The following is a 17,179-nucleotide window of genomic DNA, read 5'->3' as shown; positions in this document are numbered from 1 at the left end:
ATGCGCGAGAATGCTAGTGAAAAATAATTTCTGAAAATCTGTGATAGCCTATACATGCATATAGTTAATTACTTACTATAAATAATCAGGACATAATTTTGCTACTCAACTTCAGGTGATACAATTATTAAAACAGTTCTATGGTTTCTAAAAACCTTTATCCCTTCCACTTAATACTTGAAGCAATTATATAATTGCTTTTCCTCATAGCTCTTTCAACTGTCATGATGACTGTATACATAAAACATTGCATTTAAACTCTGACATATAAGAGGGATAAACATAGGTCTGACTTCCTTTGAAGTTTTGTCTTCAGAAACTAGAAATTTTAAAACAGAAAATTAGCTTAGCTATTGAGTGAGGCATATGGATTCTTTACATGTGTTAAGCTTTATGCATACTTGGAAATAGAAGCATTCAATAGAAAAGCACTGGCATTATGGTATTTCACAATTTCCTTTTCTATAATCAATTCTGTTTGTTCTGCATTTTAATAATTAAACAGCTATCTCATCTATAAACTTAAGGACACACACATATTCTTCTGGTCCTATTAAAGAACTGCATCCAATAAATGCCATAATAAAGGAGTTTCTAAAAGCAGTAGTCTCCCTCTCCCTCTCTCATGTTTTCCATTAGTAAGGTTTTAACCATTTCACTGCACAGTTATGCAAAGTCTAATTGGCCAGTGGTGCATGCAGAAAGAATTCCTAAATAATGTGTTTATACACGATTGTATTCAATTGTGTCCTACACAAAGTAGAGCCACGAAAAAGAATGAATCTAATTTAGCCATGTCCATTAAACTCAATGGGTCTACTTTGGGTAGGACTGGCATTGAATACCATCCACAATGGTGTGGTATTCTGTTGTAACCTAAAGAAAACCACAATTCCCAAACTCTTTTTTTGGGATGCACCTGTCACTTCTTCCTCACAAATTCACCTCCACACTCAGGTGTCCTGTACTTATGGTCACTATAGGTGCTTCTGATGATATTATGGCCCATTAGTCTGCTGATATTGAGAAAACGTGAGGGCAAATCTAACTTTTGTGTGAGAGAAATTTAAGTTCAGTCCAGGTACTAAGAAAAAAGTCCTGAGCTAAGCACATGTTATCAAACATACTTAACTTTGACAGTGTAATCCTATACTTGTCTACTTAGGAGTAAGTCTCAGCTAGTTCAGTGGGGCTTATTCCTAGTAAAGGGGGCTACAGTAAAACACATAACAAAGAGAACAACACAAAAGTAAAATCCATTTAAAAGCAACAGCAGTAGATAACACAAACACACACATCTTAGTAGGAAGCCAGAGACGGGACGATCCATGCTTTATGGGAGCAGCTCTTCTATGCTATTAGCATAGCCTCTGAAAAGGACCAAGACCAACTGTGGGGCAGCTCCAGCAAGCATGGCCAATGGGTATTTCAGTTTAGCAACAACTGGAGGGCCAAAGTTTCCCCATACCTGGTGCCATGCTTCTGACTTCCTAATAGTTCTTGGCTCACCTGGCTATATGACCAAATGCCCATGGAAACTTGTTTCTCAGGTGGTCGGAGCTACACAAGCAATGTCTGCTTTTCCGTCCCCCGCATCCCCAATGCAGCACCCTTTACCCTCCCAGAGACCTCTTCTGTAGACAGTGGGATACAGTGCAAGGGTTAGCATGGGAGGAAGAATCAGGACAGACGAAAGAAAGTAGTTCCTCCCACAGCACATACAGAATTTGCTCCCTGAAGATGTTTTGATGGCCGCCAACTTAGAATCATAGAATCATAGAGTTGGAAGAGACCACAAGTGCCATCGAGTCCAACCCCCTGCCAAGCAGGAAACACCATCAGAGCACTCCTGACATATGGTTGTCAAGCCTCTGCTTAAAGACCTCCAAAAAAGGAGACTCCACCACACTCCTTGGCAGCAAATTCCACTGTCGAACAGCTCTTACTGTCAGGAAGTTCTTCCGAATGTTTAGGTGGAATCTTCTTTCTTGTAGTTTGGATCCATTGCTCTGTGTCCGCTTGTCTGGAGCAGCAGAAAACAACCTTTCTCCCTCCTCTATGTGACATCCTTTTATATATTTGAACATGGCTATCATATCACCCCTTAACCTCCTCTTCTCCAGGCTAAACATGCCCAGCTCCCTTAGCTGTTCCTCATAAGGCATCGTTTCCAGGCCTTTGACCATTTTGGTTGCCCTCCTCTGGACACGTTCCAGTTTGTCAGTGTCCTTCTTGAATTGTGGTGCCCACAATTGCATGGCTTTAAAAGGGCTTTAGATAAATTTGAGGAAAATAGACTATTGAGGGATGCTATTCATGATGTCTAAGAATTGGTGGTGGTATGTCTCTGCATACTAGTTCTCGGGGAGCACAAGTGGGGAGAATGCTATTGCGCTAATGTTCTGCGTATGGGCTTCCTGTAGACATCTGGTTAGCCACTGTGAGAAGAGGATGTTGGAGTAGATGGGCCTTTGGCCTGATCCAACAGGAATCTTCTTACTTACAGTAAAAAATAAATCAATCAATCCCAGTCATACTTGTGTATGAAAAATACAAGTATGCATTAATGAATGTTGACTACTCTTTATGTAGAAAATGATAAAATACTAACTGCATAAAGATTTAAAGCCAAAAGGGACAGAACTGACACAGAATGGCAAGATGAGTCTCCCCTCTGCCTGTCAGGATACAAATGTGTGAGACCGAATGACTACTATAGTTTGGCCTTCTTTGAATACATTATGAAATAGCCTTAATTAATTGTATTAATGTACCTCCTCCACTGCACAATGAGATTTCTGAACTGAGAATTGCAGACGTATGGGGGGGAGGGGGGGGAATCATTTTTTGCTTTTTTATTTTGTAAATGCAACCAGCTTAAATGGTCTGCTATTATCTAGGGACATGGATTTCATGAGGAGGAGGAGGAGGAGGAAGAAGAAGAAAGCAATACAGATATAAGCGAGCATTTATTTTTATAGGTGTGATCGCGTCATATGTAGAAAGGAGAAAACTTGCAATTAATTGTAACCTATTATCTTTGTTTTGAAAATACAGGGTTGCATCTGTTTGTACAAGCTGCCCTCTTCCCAGCTTCGGTGATTCCCTCTTCTACAGCCACTCTTGGTCTGTATCCTACTCCTTTTCTGAAGGTCTACTCTGGATGCAACCCAAACTATTTAAGATTGGTTCAGAAAATTTACAGTGCATGCCTAACCATGTCTACTAAGAAGTTAGTCCTACGGAATTCTTTCTCCAAACCTTTATTAGGCATTTCAGATATAGATCTTAAAACACACACACACACACACACACACACACACACACACACACACACAGCCATATAAGATATATAGTAACAGCAATTTTCATGGGAGTGTCTTCCCGCTAAACCGTGCCATTCACTACTTTAAGAGATACTATTGACAGAAACTCAGCCACCCTTGCAGTTACCTCTGGGTTAATATCAGACAGGTAGAATCTGATATTTTCATTGTGCCATGATGTTAAACCACCCTTCTGAATGCAATGGGACTTAGTCCCAGCATACTGGGGCAAGTATTGCAGTCTTTCAATTTCTTCCAATTTTATCTACCCTGAGCCCAGACAGTGGGAAATCTGATCACAGTTCTGTTGCGTCACATCTAGTTGGGTCCTAAGAGTGCAGTTTTGCAATCTTTTAAGTATTGTTGCATCACACAAATGGAAAGAGAACAAACAAGTTAGAAGAATGGCTGTTAAAATTATCCAGTGAATCAACTATCTCTAAATATGCATTTTCCCTGGAAATAGTTGTTCCCTGCCAGCTTCCTCATATATGCATATAGATATAGATATAGGCACCAATCCAGAGAGGAATCCCCCTTACATACACATAAAAGCCAACGTACACAAAACTTCTGCTTTTGGGGAAGATTGTGTGCTTACCGTTCCCTGGATCAGGGCCAGAATTTCTGAACGGTGGAAATAGCTAGTTCTTAAGAAGACTTAAATAATGTCCTTGGCATGACTGATAAGAATATAAGAGAAAGCACAAAAGATTGAGAAAGCCCAACAAATAAAGTAAAGTTGTTCGGACAAAACGTTTCCAGCTCATAATAGGATAAGCACTGGGAATTAGAGTAAGAAGGATGTCACACTGTGTCCAGGAAAGTGTGCCTAGGATTGCAGTCTAAGGGAGATAGTAATATACTATAAACAACTGGAAGATTTTAATTTCTTATTCTGTTTTAACTTTTTCTTCTTTTTTTGGAAATAGTTATTAATTCTTTCTTAGTTTCAAAAGATTGACTTCTTAATTAATGGTTCAAATCTAGCTGTTCTCACAAGCGTTTATTATTGCACTTTTTCTCGAGTTGTAGTATTTTAAAAAACACATACAGGCTGTACTTCTAACCACACTTATCTGGAAGCAAGTTCTAATGTAAAACCAGTGGTTTAGTTGCATGTAAAGATGCTTAATACCAGGATAAACAGTATGCAAACTGATAGAATTTAGTGTTTTCCAGTTTGCTCCAAATGTTACATCCTAAAACCAGTACAGTGGTACCTCAGTTTTCGAACATAATTCGTTCTGGAAGACCGCTCGAGTTCTGAAATGTTCAAAAACCAAAAACTCAATAGCCAACAGCTAGGCCTCAGGATCTTGCACTCAGCGGAAGCCGCATGGCATGTCTGACTTCCGAGGCGTGTTCGAAAACCAAAATGTTCATCAACGGAGACGTTTGAAAACCGAGGTACCACTGTATTTATTTTAGGACTTGGTGTTCTCAAGTAGCATATGTCGATTCCGGGAAAACTAGAGTTTAAATTTTTGTTCTTCCAGGAAGCACTTTGGATAGCTTTGGGCAAATCAATATATTTCAGCCTAACAGCACAAATTTGTTGTGAAGTGAAATAGGATAATTTATAAAATTGTACTGAAGTGTCAGCATCCAACAGGTATGATCTGAAGGCTGCTGAGGCAACCACATTGCTGAAGCCAATCAGTGTGCGGACAGAAGGCCTTGTGGGAAACACATGTGTATTGCCTTAAGTCCCATGATGGAAGAAAGGTGATATTATAAAAAGTAGGGGGAATTATATTAATAACAAGAACTGTTTTTTTAAATCAAATCATAAGGATTATTTTAGAGGCACTTTGTGTGAAGCTGGAGAACAAATGACATGAAAAAGAACGAGTTAAAATTTAAATTATCATGAAACAGTATTAGGCAACTTATAGTATAAGTACGTCCTAGCCTGGAGTTTGCAATTTCATAGTCAATGAATAAATCAAAGGGCTATGAAGAATTCATTTTTGAAAGATAGTTGTTGTTGTTTAGTCGTGTCCGATTTTTCGTGACCCCATGGACACAGAAACTATTAAGAGGAGCTCACAGCTAAGAAAGTGGTTCTAAACAAACAATCATATTCTATGGGCAGGATCCACATTTTGCCTTCCTTCCATCCATCCATGGAAGGCTTCTGATGCAGCAGAGCAATTCTGGTGGCAGGATGGGGTGGAAAGGTAAGTTTCAGCATTTCCTCTCTCTTCCCTGTAGCCACCTCTCCCACAATGCCCTGGAAGGTTCCTCAGCCATCCAGAACAGGATAGAAGTTGACATTGAAAACTGCAAGGGGAGGGGGAAATCAGCAAAACGTGCCTTTCCCTCTCCTACCAGCAGGAGTGAAGTTTGGATCCAACCCAAAGCGTGGTGGTGAATTGGAATGATGCCGACCCACTCTGCCTTGGGTCCTGTGCCTATAGAGCACAATATGAACAGATCCAATATGTGTAGTTGTACACCACAAATGATGTATCCAGATTCTATTATAGTCTGTTCTATTGTAGATTCTATCTTTTGAATGCCACCCCAACTTTTCAGCACCAGGTGCAGACCCTTTTATGTACTCATGTCTTTTAACAGCTGCTATGAATATATCTTTTTGTATATAAATAAATCTTACTATCCTGGTTTTATGTGCCACTTGCCTCAGATTTAAATTCTAAAAAAAAAAAAAAAGTTAGGAAAGGAATGTTGGCCCCTGTATAAACATGAAACTGCAGTTTGACAAAAATAACGAGGCAGCAAAAATACTTATTTTGGCAAAACTGTTTGTGAAACAATCAGTTCTGCTAGTGATAGACACCTTTTTTAAGGTCAAAAGAAGAGGTCTCTAGACACGCACAACTGTTGCAAGTTTTAGAAGAGTGTGCAAAGGTAAAATGAAACAAGAGTCTCCTTCCTTTGCTCAAATCACAGGTGTTCATGAAACCACCATTCTAAAGTTAGTGGAGTAAATTGCAAACATATCGTTTATTTTTGTCATCTGGTTTGTCTTAATCATGATCTAAAAATTCATTTATAAGCCTGTTTACAAAATGCCATGTTTATATCAATATCATATGCTGCTTGCTTGAAACTGTACACATTAAAATGAAGAACAGAAATCTGTGTAATGGTCAAAGACAACCAATAACAAAACCACTAAATTCTAGTTGTCAAACATAATTTACAATGTATATTTTTTGGTTTTTTTCCTGATAAAACAGAAATTATTAAAATTAAAGTGATATGGGTGAGTGTTTATGGCTTCCTATTAAAAACCTGACTTACAGCAGTATCCATTTAAGTTTAAGGCAGAAGAAAATCATATAGAGATCTCTGTGCGATGGCCTGGTGACTTTATATCCTCTTGTCAAACCTCAGCAGTTTTATTTGTAGTGATACATGTTGAAGAAGGTTGGAGGTTAAAGTTGATAGGAGGGCCAGCAGGAAAGCCAACCAACTTCTTTCAAAAGATTACAACCTTTAACCTATTTGTGTCTGTCGGCAGACGCTGCCGATTTTACAAGTGCACATTTTATACATCCTTTAAACTGAACCCCAAATTCTAGAACATATGAATGAAGTAAACACACTTTGCACTTTATTATAGTCACAGACTTCTAATGTTACTGTCACACATGCTATGTCCATACTCTGACTTAGAATAATTGTTTCAAAAACCAATTTGGCCTTGCAGCAGTCTACATGCAACAAAAAGTCTATTCATGATTTAGAAAGGCTACTAATAAAAGCAATTCTAGAGGAAATATTGGCATGAAATATGAAATAATATTTTATCTTCACTCCTGGCATCTTTTTTCCACACAGATACACAATGCTGCAAGATCTCATGAGTTCACAAACAAAGCTGGACTACGATTCTGCAGCCAAGCATTCTAGAAAGGTGAGACTTAACCATTTTTTATGAACTTTATAGATCCTGACTTCCAAATACTTTGCAAGAAACCTCTACTAGCTGTGTACCCATGCGTCACCAAACATTTACAGCAAATAAATTTGTTAGTTAGTTTCAAAATCTTGAGTACTACAATACAATTTCTATATCTTAAAAACAAACTACTACACAAAATTACAAATAAAAAGAAGTATCAACACAACAAAATGTAACTGCTCCTAGAGTCCCATGGACTACAAGAAGATCAAACCTATCCATTCTTAAGGAAATCAGCCCTGAGTGCTCACTGGAAGGACAGACCCTGAAGCTGAGGCTCCAATACTTTGGCCACCTCATGAGAAGAGAAGACTCCCTAGAAAAGACCCTGATGCTGGGAAAGATGGAGGGCACAAGGAGAAGGGGACGACAGAGGACAAGATGGTTGGATAGTGTTTTCGAAGCTACCAGCATGAGTTTGACCAAACTGCGGGAGGCAGTGGAAGACAGGAGTGCCTGGCGTGCTCTGCTCCATGGGGTCACGAAGAGTCGGACACGACTAAATGACTAAACAACAACATATATGTATACATGTATTTTTTCTTGAAATAAAATAAGTGGAACATCGGATGTCAAACGTAATCCATTCCGGAAGGCTGTTCGACTTCCGAAATGTTTGACAATTGATGCGCAAAGGGCGGTGGGCAAAGTCAATGGAGAAAAAAGAAATACACGCAGCGGAAGCTGTTCCGACTTCTGAGGTGCGTTCCAAAACGGAAGCAATTACTTCTGTGTTTTCGGCATTTCAAAACCAAAACGTTTGGCTTCCGAGCAGCTCGAAAACTGAGGTACCACTATAGTTCACTTTCTATTATCAGCTTGTGTGAAACGGCCATAGCTCATTGGCATTTTCTTCGCATGCAGATGGATCCAGATTAAATCTTTGGCATACCCAGGTAGGGCTGGGAATGTCCCCCGTTTGAAATTCCCTGGCCATTGGCCATGCTTGCTGGGACTGATGGGAGTTGTAGTTCAGCAACATCTGGAGGGCCCAGGGTTTCTCATCCCAATGGGAGTGCTTCTGCAAAACTCTCTTCACGTGTCTGTGCTCCACAGAAATGGCAGTATATAAATACCTAATAAGTAAAAATGCAATGCCATTCAAATGAATACAACTTTATAAGTAAAACTGAGCAGTCCATGAAATAAAAAATTAGGAACTGGGGTTTAAGAATAATTGCGGTGGAGCACGCTATATGGTGGAAGCCTATCACTTACAAAGTCCCACTGGCAGTGTTATGAGGTGTAGGGGTGTGAAATTCCCTCATTTCCACACAGCACAGAGCTTGTAATGGGTTGGTACACAGCCTAAACGCACACATGACATGGGAGCAACAGGGCTGCATTGTGTTCTGTTCAGAAAGATCCCTCCCTCTGTGTGTGTGTGTATGCATGTGTGTGTGTGTGTGTGTGTGTGTGTGTGTGTATGTGTGTGTGTTTTGAGCTATAAAGCTCAATAGCCTCAAATAAAAACCCAAGTTCATAAGCTACTGAAATGAGTATCTTCTACATAAATTCCTTGTTGTCATTGCATGAATGGGTACAGCAGTGTGTGTGTGTGTGTGTCTCAATTTAATATCTCCAGATACTAGAAGCAAAGCTCTAGTTTTAAAAGCAAAACATTTCCTCATAAGGAATACATTTCTCTGATTTGGTAGTCTATATTAATGATCTGCACCTCATATTACCCATTTACCTTTTGCAATGCCAATTATTGTGGGTCCTCCAAACATAAAGCTGCAATGGTTTGGGTATGATTTTTGGTTGTTTGTTTATTTTCACATTATTAAGTGCTATCGACTCAGGGATGCACATTTCTATGGTGGTGAAATTTCAAAAACAAGGATTATGTATTAATAGCTCAACTGACTTGCTCTTATCACTACTGAACCTCTGAATCTGAATGACATTGAAAACACTGCACATAATTATCTCAACACTAATTAATGCAGATGCAGTAGAACATTTGGAAGAAGGAAACATGTAACATAAGGCACTAAATGCTCATATTTGTTTTCAGTACAGATGATGCCATTATCTTTCGGTCGAATTCAAATGGATTTTATGAATGCTGTGACAAAAACTAGGTACTGAGTAGAATATGAAAAGGATATCCATTTGGGTGTCACTAAAAGGTAAATGGAGTATTAAAAAATGCAGTATTTTGGTCCAAATTCAGACTCCCACTTTATGTGGGACTTGGTTGGTTGGGATTTTGGCTTTCTCAAGTGACCTCCCACCATCACCTTTATATCTGTTGGAGAAATCAGAACACGGCTGTTCTCTGAAGCTTTTCCTTCATATACTGGGAAATAAAGCACACCAATGAGCCTCCAAATATTGCACGATAACATGTTCAGTATGATCTCTGTTGCTGCAGGAAGTCTTTTGAAGCAGACACTTCTGTGCATGCAGATATCCCCAGGTCCTAGTATCTCTAGTTATAAGGCTACCTGGCTAATGGAAAAGGACTTTTCACAAAACCCTCAAGAGTTTCTGCCAATCAGAAAAGACAATACTGGGCTAGGTGGATCAATGGTCTGACTCTGTATAAGGCAGTCTCATACGTGCCTGGGAATTGTGAGTGTTTTTGCTCTTCTTCTCCTAGTGAAAACCGAAGAAGTAACAGGACCTCTGTTTTTTGAGAATGAGGTGTTGTATGTGTGTATAAGTGGATCTGAAGGGACTGGTTCTCCCCCAGGTAAGATAGCATGTGAGTAAGTTCAATAACCTGAAACCAAAGGTTCTATAGTATATGGATGTGCAATCAGATGTGGATGGCAATTGGTAAGATAAGGAGAATGATATATACATAAAAAGGGGACATTGTGGGACAATAATTAAATGGAAGAAAGACTGAATGAATAAGGCAAAGCTAAAAAGGTAAAGGACCCCTGGATGGCTAAGTCCAGACAAAGCTGGCTATCTTACTTTTCAGGCCGAGGGAGCTGGCGTTTGTCCACAGACAGCTTTCTGGGTCATGTGGCCATCATGACTAAACTGCAACAGGACACCATGACGGAAGCCAGAGCGCACAGTAACACGATTTACCTTCCCACCACAGCAGTACCTATTTATCTACTTGCACAGGTGTGCTTTCAAACTCCTAGGTTGGCACAAGCTAGGACAGCAATGGGAACTCACCCCATCACACAGATTTGAACCGCTGACCTTCCAATCGGCAAGCCCAAGAGGCTCAATAGTTTAGACCACAGCTCTACCCACATCCCCCTACTGAATGATTACACAAGCACTGCTGTGAGAAGCATAGCTGTCAACCTTCCCTTTTTTTTGCCGGAAAATCCCTTATTCCAGCGCCGTTTTCCGCTGCTATCCCAGATTGTTAGATATCCCGTAGACTGTACCCGGGACAGGTGAAGCTGCTGATCCCTTATTTTCAAATCCGAAAGTTGACAGCTATGGTGAGAAGGAAACAGATAGGGTTGTTTCTCTATATATGCTTGCAGATTTCCCCACAGGCAAGAAATCAGGCAGATCCACTCCCAGTGCAAATTTAAAGCACATGGCTCCCCCCACAGACTCATGGGAACTGTGATTTGTTAAGGGTGCTGGCAATTCTAGCTATTTAAAGGAGAAACTACAGTTCCCAGGATACTTGGAGGGGGAAGCCAGTGAATGTGCTTTAAATGGAGGGCACACCCCTCCTCTCAGCATGCAAAGATGAAGCAGAAACACCAAGGGGGAGGGCATAGGCTTGATGAGGAATCAGAAAGAGGAAAGCTGAGAGGAGATCACTAAATTGTCTCTGATGGTGGACTCTGACAGTCCTGCCAATGCTGCTGCCTTGCCCCATCCTGGTGAGTGGCAGGGACACTGCTGTCAGAAGGGTGGTTCTGCACCTCTGCTGCACTATGCCAGCTGCTCCTATCATTTATCGCACGTGCTCAGGTGCCTTCCAGTTTGCCTAACTGCTACATGCAGTATCTTGGCAGGCATCTGCTGTGTTTGGCTGAAAATGTGCTGTCTCTGCCACACAGCATTCATGTCTCCTGGCAGCGTCCCTTCTCCATGCTAGTCATCCCCATCTTGCTGAGATGCCAAGTCAGTCTCTTCAGCAAAACAGCCTTCAACATCAGTTCACGTACCAAAACACATAATTTTGAGATTGTGGTAGTATTGTTACTTACCTATGTAAATACCACCAATTCATACACTATAGCATGGCAGGGTACAACATCGTATACAATGAAACACCATAAAAGCAGTACGAAATGATCCAAATGTCTGGAAGTATGATTGGAAAGTCAATCTGATTCTCCCCACCCACTTACGCCTTGCCTTCTATCTAGACTCAGAAATGGGTTCAGGAATACCTGACACTACAATTACTAGTAACTGGGCAGGGGTACATAGGATCACAGGAAGAAATCTACTCTCTGCAAATCCAAGGCAGTTCACAATAGATTCTCCCTGCTTCCTCTCTATTTCCTCTTCTGTATCAAATTTCAGTTCATGGGCATCTGGGTTTTTGTCATCACTCTGCAAAGCAGCATGCAGATTAATAGTCACACATTAATAATAATTAATATATTTTCAGGCAGACTGCTTCACCAGTAGAAGAGAATCAGGGCTCATTCTATCAGCTCTGCAGGTTCTTCCTGCCCCAGAACTGTTTCCATTCCAACAGATCATTTTAAGAACTACAACTTAACTTTTGGGATGCAGGTTAAACCACAGAGCCTAGGACTTGCCGATCAGAAGGTCGGCGGTTCGAATCCCCGCAATGGGGTCAGCTCCCGTTGCTCGGTCCATGCTCCTGCCAACCTAGCAGTTCGAAGGCACGTCAAAGTGCAAGTAGATAAATAGGTACTGCTCCAGTGGGAAGATAAATGGCGTTTCCGTGCGCTGCTCTGGTTCGCCAGAAGCATCTTAGTCATGCTGGCCACATGACCCGGAAGCTGTACGCCGGCTCCCTCGGCCAATCAAGCGAGATGAGCGCCGCAATCCCAGTCGGCCACGACTGGACCTAATGGTCAGGGGGCCCTTTACCTTTACCTTACTTAACTTTAGGAATTGTCACCCACTAAATATGTGGACAGCTACTATGAAGACATTTTGCCAATAGGAACTTTTAACATGGGTGCCGCCAGCTGCCAGATCTCTACAGCACAGCAAGGGAAATGGCAAAAAAAATCTATCCTTATTGTATAAAAATATATGGAATTTAGTTATTGCAGAACCCCCCCCCCCCAATAAGTTATGGGTCTCTAAGGGACAGGAAGATCCTGATCATTCCTATTGAGTATGGTGAGATTTTATTTCTTATACCGGTAGTTTGGTTTCAGATTTACAGGTACCTCTCCCCGCAGCTTCTAGAGAAAAATGGCTTTCATGGTTTTAGATTGGGTGTTGTTATTTAATATGCTCAGGTTTTGAATGTCTTGCCTTTAATTGGATTACTCAATTTTTGTTATTGTGTACCTGTCTCTGTGGCTCCATAATAATTAGGAAATTAATAAAAAATAAATTTAAAAATAAAGAATTGGCACCAGAGTTTGTTCTTTTCTTCTCCCTGCTCCTTTTTCCTTTTCTGTCATGTCTTTTAGACTGTCAGCATGCAGGCCAGGACTGTCTTGTTTTAATTGTTTGTTTGTGAGCTGTTCTAGATATCTAGCAGCTAAAGAGTGGGGTGTAGACTCAATGGAGAAAATGGGTATTTCCACATGAACTAGAAAGCTCTCTATTTGGCATAGAGATTGTCCACGTTATGCTGAACATTTCGCCATTAAAACTGCTCCAATTAAACACATTCAGAAACCCAATTATCATACGGATGAAGATGGAACTCACTGTTTATCTGAGGCAATGTATGGAGCTCCACAAACTGTATAAAGTAGGAAGTTCTTCAGACAGGAATAAAATATAAGCACATGTTAGGTGACACATAGTGAGTAGCAGGATTCAAAATCTACTGTGGTTTAAAGATCATTGAGCACCACTGAAAAATCTTTTCAAGAGTTTAACTTGAAAGCTAAGAGGCTCAATTTTTTCTCTACTACGTGGAAGAAGGAACATTATGAAACTATATAGAAAACTTGACAGGACAAAGTGGAATGGCATCATGAAGTGAAAAAAGTAAATCTCTCCTCTAAGACCACAGTGACCAATCATCTCTGCACACCCATTCAAAAAATTTAGTAGCTCATACTTCTCAGATGCTGCGACATGCCCTATAAATGCCCACCCATTATTACTGACTGCTCCTTGTGCTCTTTGGCTGTAAAATATCCCACTCTTGAAATCCATCCTTTTATTCTGAACACTTGCCAATCCATTTCCAGCTTCTCTTAAGCCTGTGTGTGAAAAGCATCCGAAACCGAAGTCAAATTTTGTATGACCATTGTGTACTCCTGTGGTTTAAAGCTTGAGCCACTTCATAATCTCCTGCCTTATGACTCAGCAGCTCTTGGGAGCTTCCAGGTTCCCCTCTCTGTATGCCTGGGTTATCCTTACTGAATTAACAGTAAACCAGAGAAAGCCTTACTGAGCTGCAATTGCTGATAGTGCAAGTATTTGAGAGGTGCTGTTCTACTGACCACATTAATAAAACTCAGTAAAAGCAGAATAGTGTGAAATTAATCTAGGAGACTATGGGGTGGATACAGAAATAGACAGGCGGAACTCCGCTTTCTGCAATGGGGCTTATCTTCCCTCCCTACAAGAGCCTTTGGCACCCCCGAAAGTCATTCCCGAGAGTTTTGGGATGACATGTGATGGGACTACCTTGCAAAGGTGCCTTTCCATTGTGCAATACATCTCTCAATCCAAGCCTAAGCTTGTTAGGGTTTCTTCGCTTCACCTTCTTGCAAGGAATTGGAGAGTATTTCAAATGAAAGGTATGTAAGTCGGGTAGATGAGACTTTGGTAACAATGCGTTTTGTTCCAATTTAAAATATCTAAGTGTTTAGAGGTAATGCTATTCTGTTTGATATTGTTGGGTGAACTTCTGAATTGTATCTAAAGGGGAAAACTGTAATATTTACGGAAAATGAGTTTTCAAAAAATACCGAAGGTGTGTGTTGAAGATGCAGTTCTGTGAAGCCGATTTATCTGTGAAACAAGCTTCACAAAAAGAAAGATAACTTGCACACACATTCATTTGGTACTTTGTTATGACAAACCAGCCGGTCAATGTAATTGATGGGCTTCCTCTGGGGTGAGAGCAAACCAAGCTTAAAAAAACAGAACAGAACAGAACAACGCACCCCAGAACAAGACAAGGCCGAGGAAAAGAGCCAAGCTCTAAAAGACAAAGCAAGTCAAGGTTATTTGTAAGCAACTACTCATCACCCAGTCAGATTACCCTTTTCCTAGTGTGCCAAAAGCAGTTTAGCTCAATTAAGTTCCCAGAAATACCGTTAATTAAGCTATTTTAAAAAAAACTAAGTTCAAAAGGGCAAATAAATGCATTTTCACATTTAAAATACCAGCAGTGACATTACTGAACTGAAGCTAATAATGGTGACAATGGGTGAAATTATAAATATAGAATGTCCATTATCTATATAATAGTGGCTTGTACAATTATATAATCTATCTATTCTGTTCCAATATCCACATTAATCCCTATAGGTAAACAAAAATTTCCCCAGTTTAAAGTTCTTCTAGCTGACGGAACATCTTGTCAACCGCATTCAAAAAATCTTCCTCACCTCAGACAGCATATCTAGCATTTTAATTCTCATACAAAGTACAAGATTATAGTGAGGGTAGTATTTAAAACAAAATGTTTAAATGTTTCATAGTTTATTAAGAGTAATAATGGATGTCCATTTGTGCCATGATTTGTAGGCAGAGGCCTGTGATTTCTAGGCACTGTTCTGTGTGTGGGTTTCCATGAATTTCCCCTGATTCAGTGATAAACAGTGGATTTTCCCAGGGAAAGAAGCGGTAGAAAAAAAACTCTGTTCGTACCCATGCCTGGAAAATATGGGCCTGTACCCAAATTGTGGCACAAATGGAAGTCTGGTTGAGCCACAAGAGATGAGTGGGTTGTTTCTTCCTCCTTCAAAGTAACTAAATATTTATCCTCATAGAGGCATTTATCCTCACTGAGGCTTCACAGAGTATCTCATATTTTAGCCTTCCTTACAGTTATCTAAACCAGGCTTGAATTTATTTACCTTTTCAGAGAAAACAATTAAAATATAATATGCCCAGAGGCTTGTGCTTTCTCCTCTTCTTCCCCTGTAATTAAGCCATTTTCACACACTACTTCTTTGGCAATTCAGATTACATGTTAACATTCATGCAATGAGACAATTTTGAATTTAACAAGCGCATACAACATAAAATTTATCTACCACTTTATTTTAAAAAGCCCAGTTGAAATCACATAATGAACTTACGTAATATATGGACTGAGAAGATTTTTCTTTGACTGTCTTACTATCTGCATGATCCATGGCAGTAAGCCAGTGCCTCAATGATGTTAGCTTTCTTACATGAATGGCGCATTATTTATACCAAACACCATAGTCAACACTCATGCATTTAGTAAGTAAGTAAATAAGTAATCAAGTAATCAAGTAATCAAGTAATCAAGCAAGCAAGCAAGCAAGCAAGCAAGCAAATTATTCTTATGGAAGTAAAGTAGTCTTATGGAAAATTGAGATGGAGAATAAATCTTAAAGTTTGATAATTTAGGTTTCATCGATTTTGGAAATGAAGAAGTGTTGCTTTGTTAATGGGGCTCTTTCCCACAGACTGGTTATGGAAATATTTCTATTGATTCATTAAATAATTAAATTTGTGTTAAACAATTAAATCCAGGTGGGTATAAAATGTATTCCAGCTACACATCACAGCAGTAAGACTTTCTTCTAAGAATTTGAGATTAGATGGCAATATAGCCTGATCATTCCAAAATCTGACACAGAGAAAAACTTATTTCTCTAAAATTTGCTTTGTTATAAAAATAGCAGCCCTAATCACATTTTTGTGACTTACAAATACTGTTTTTAGCTCCCTTTACAGTAACAAAGGGCTAAGGACCACGGACCAAGACTGAGTAGACTTGACAAATACTTCTGAGTTCTTTTTAAATTGAAGGTCGTTTGCAACTTTGCAACTGACACTATAAATTTGAACAGTGCTATGAAAAAGTAAGGGGGATATACATTTGTTCACTTAAAAATATTTTTAATGGATTCTTTTGTTTATTAAATTAATAGATACAGCACTAAAATGTTAGAATAACAGGTGACACTGTTAACAATGGAAGAATTACAGAAATATTACTTTGTAAATTTATATTAGTAATAAAATAAGTCATATAGTCATAAGCACCTTAAAAGAATTAGTAAAACGCACACAGGTATGCAGTTTTGTTTCAAGTATACAAACATACAGGAGTGAGACACAATAATTCATGTCCACATGATTAACCAGTAAGGACTGCATAGCTAAGAATACAATTTTCAAAAAGTATTAAATCTTAATAACATGAAACAAAATCATGTGGAAAGCTCAAAAGCAATATGAAATAAAATTAACAAAAAATCAAGAGAGGGAAATTCAAACTGAAATGCATGATGGGCAATTAAGGGCTTATTTTGACAATTCTAAGTGGTCAAGTTTTTAAGGTATGACAGTGAAACCTTAACCTATCTATAAAGGAGTGATAAATGAGGCATTTTGTGTCATTACAGTCCCATAAATCACTTTCTTTAACTGCTGATGGCTTTTATCAGATCTAACCTTTTCAAGCTTCTACTAGAGTGCTAACATTTTCAACTCTGACATATGTGCAGTTTACAAATTCTGCAGCTGATTAACTCTGGACAGAAACTCACTGCCATCATTGTCTTTATTCAAGTGGGGTTAGAGCTTCAGTCTCCAAAATTCACAGACACTCTTACAGCACAACCAAGAGAAACAAAAACAAGAACACTTT

General features: G+C 39.5%; 1 protein-coding gene and 1 long non-coding RNA gene across 5 annotated transcripts in view; both read right to left on the bottom strand.

Annotated features, from left to right (window-relative positions):
- CDIN1 (CDAN1 interacting nuclease 1) overlaps positions 1-17,179 on the bottom strand; it is a 118,485-nt gene that overhangs the window by 15,519 nt on the left and 85,787 nt on the right. The gene's annotated exons all lie outside the window — the stretch shown is intronic.
- On the bottom strand, positions 8,262-16,384 carry LOC308596411. The gene is made up of 3 exons (XR_014012520.1): positions 15,633-16,384; positions 13,075-13,127; positions 8,262-8,339 (listed from the first exon to the last, which is right to left on the bottom strand). It is a non-coding gene; the product is annotated as an uncharacterized lncRNA (long non-coding RNA).

The sequence above is a fragment of the Podarcis bocagei genome (assembly GCF_964188305.1).
Source record: "Podarcis bocagei genome assembly, chromosome: 1".
NCBI lineage: Eukaryota > Metazoa > Chordata > Lepidosauria > Squamata > Lacertidae > Podarcis > Podarcis bocagei.
The sequence above is the reverse complement of the archived record's forward strand: the minus strand, read 5'-3'. Positions and strand labels throughout refer to the sequence as shown.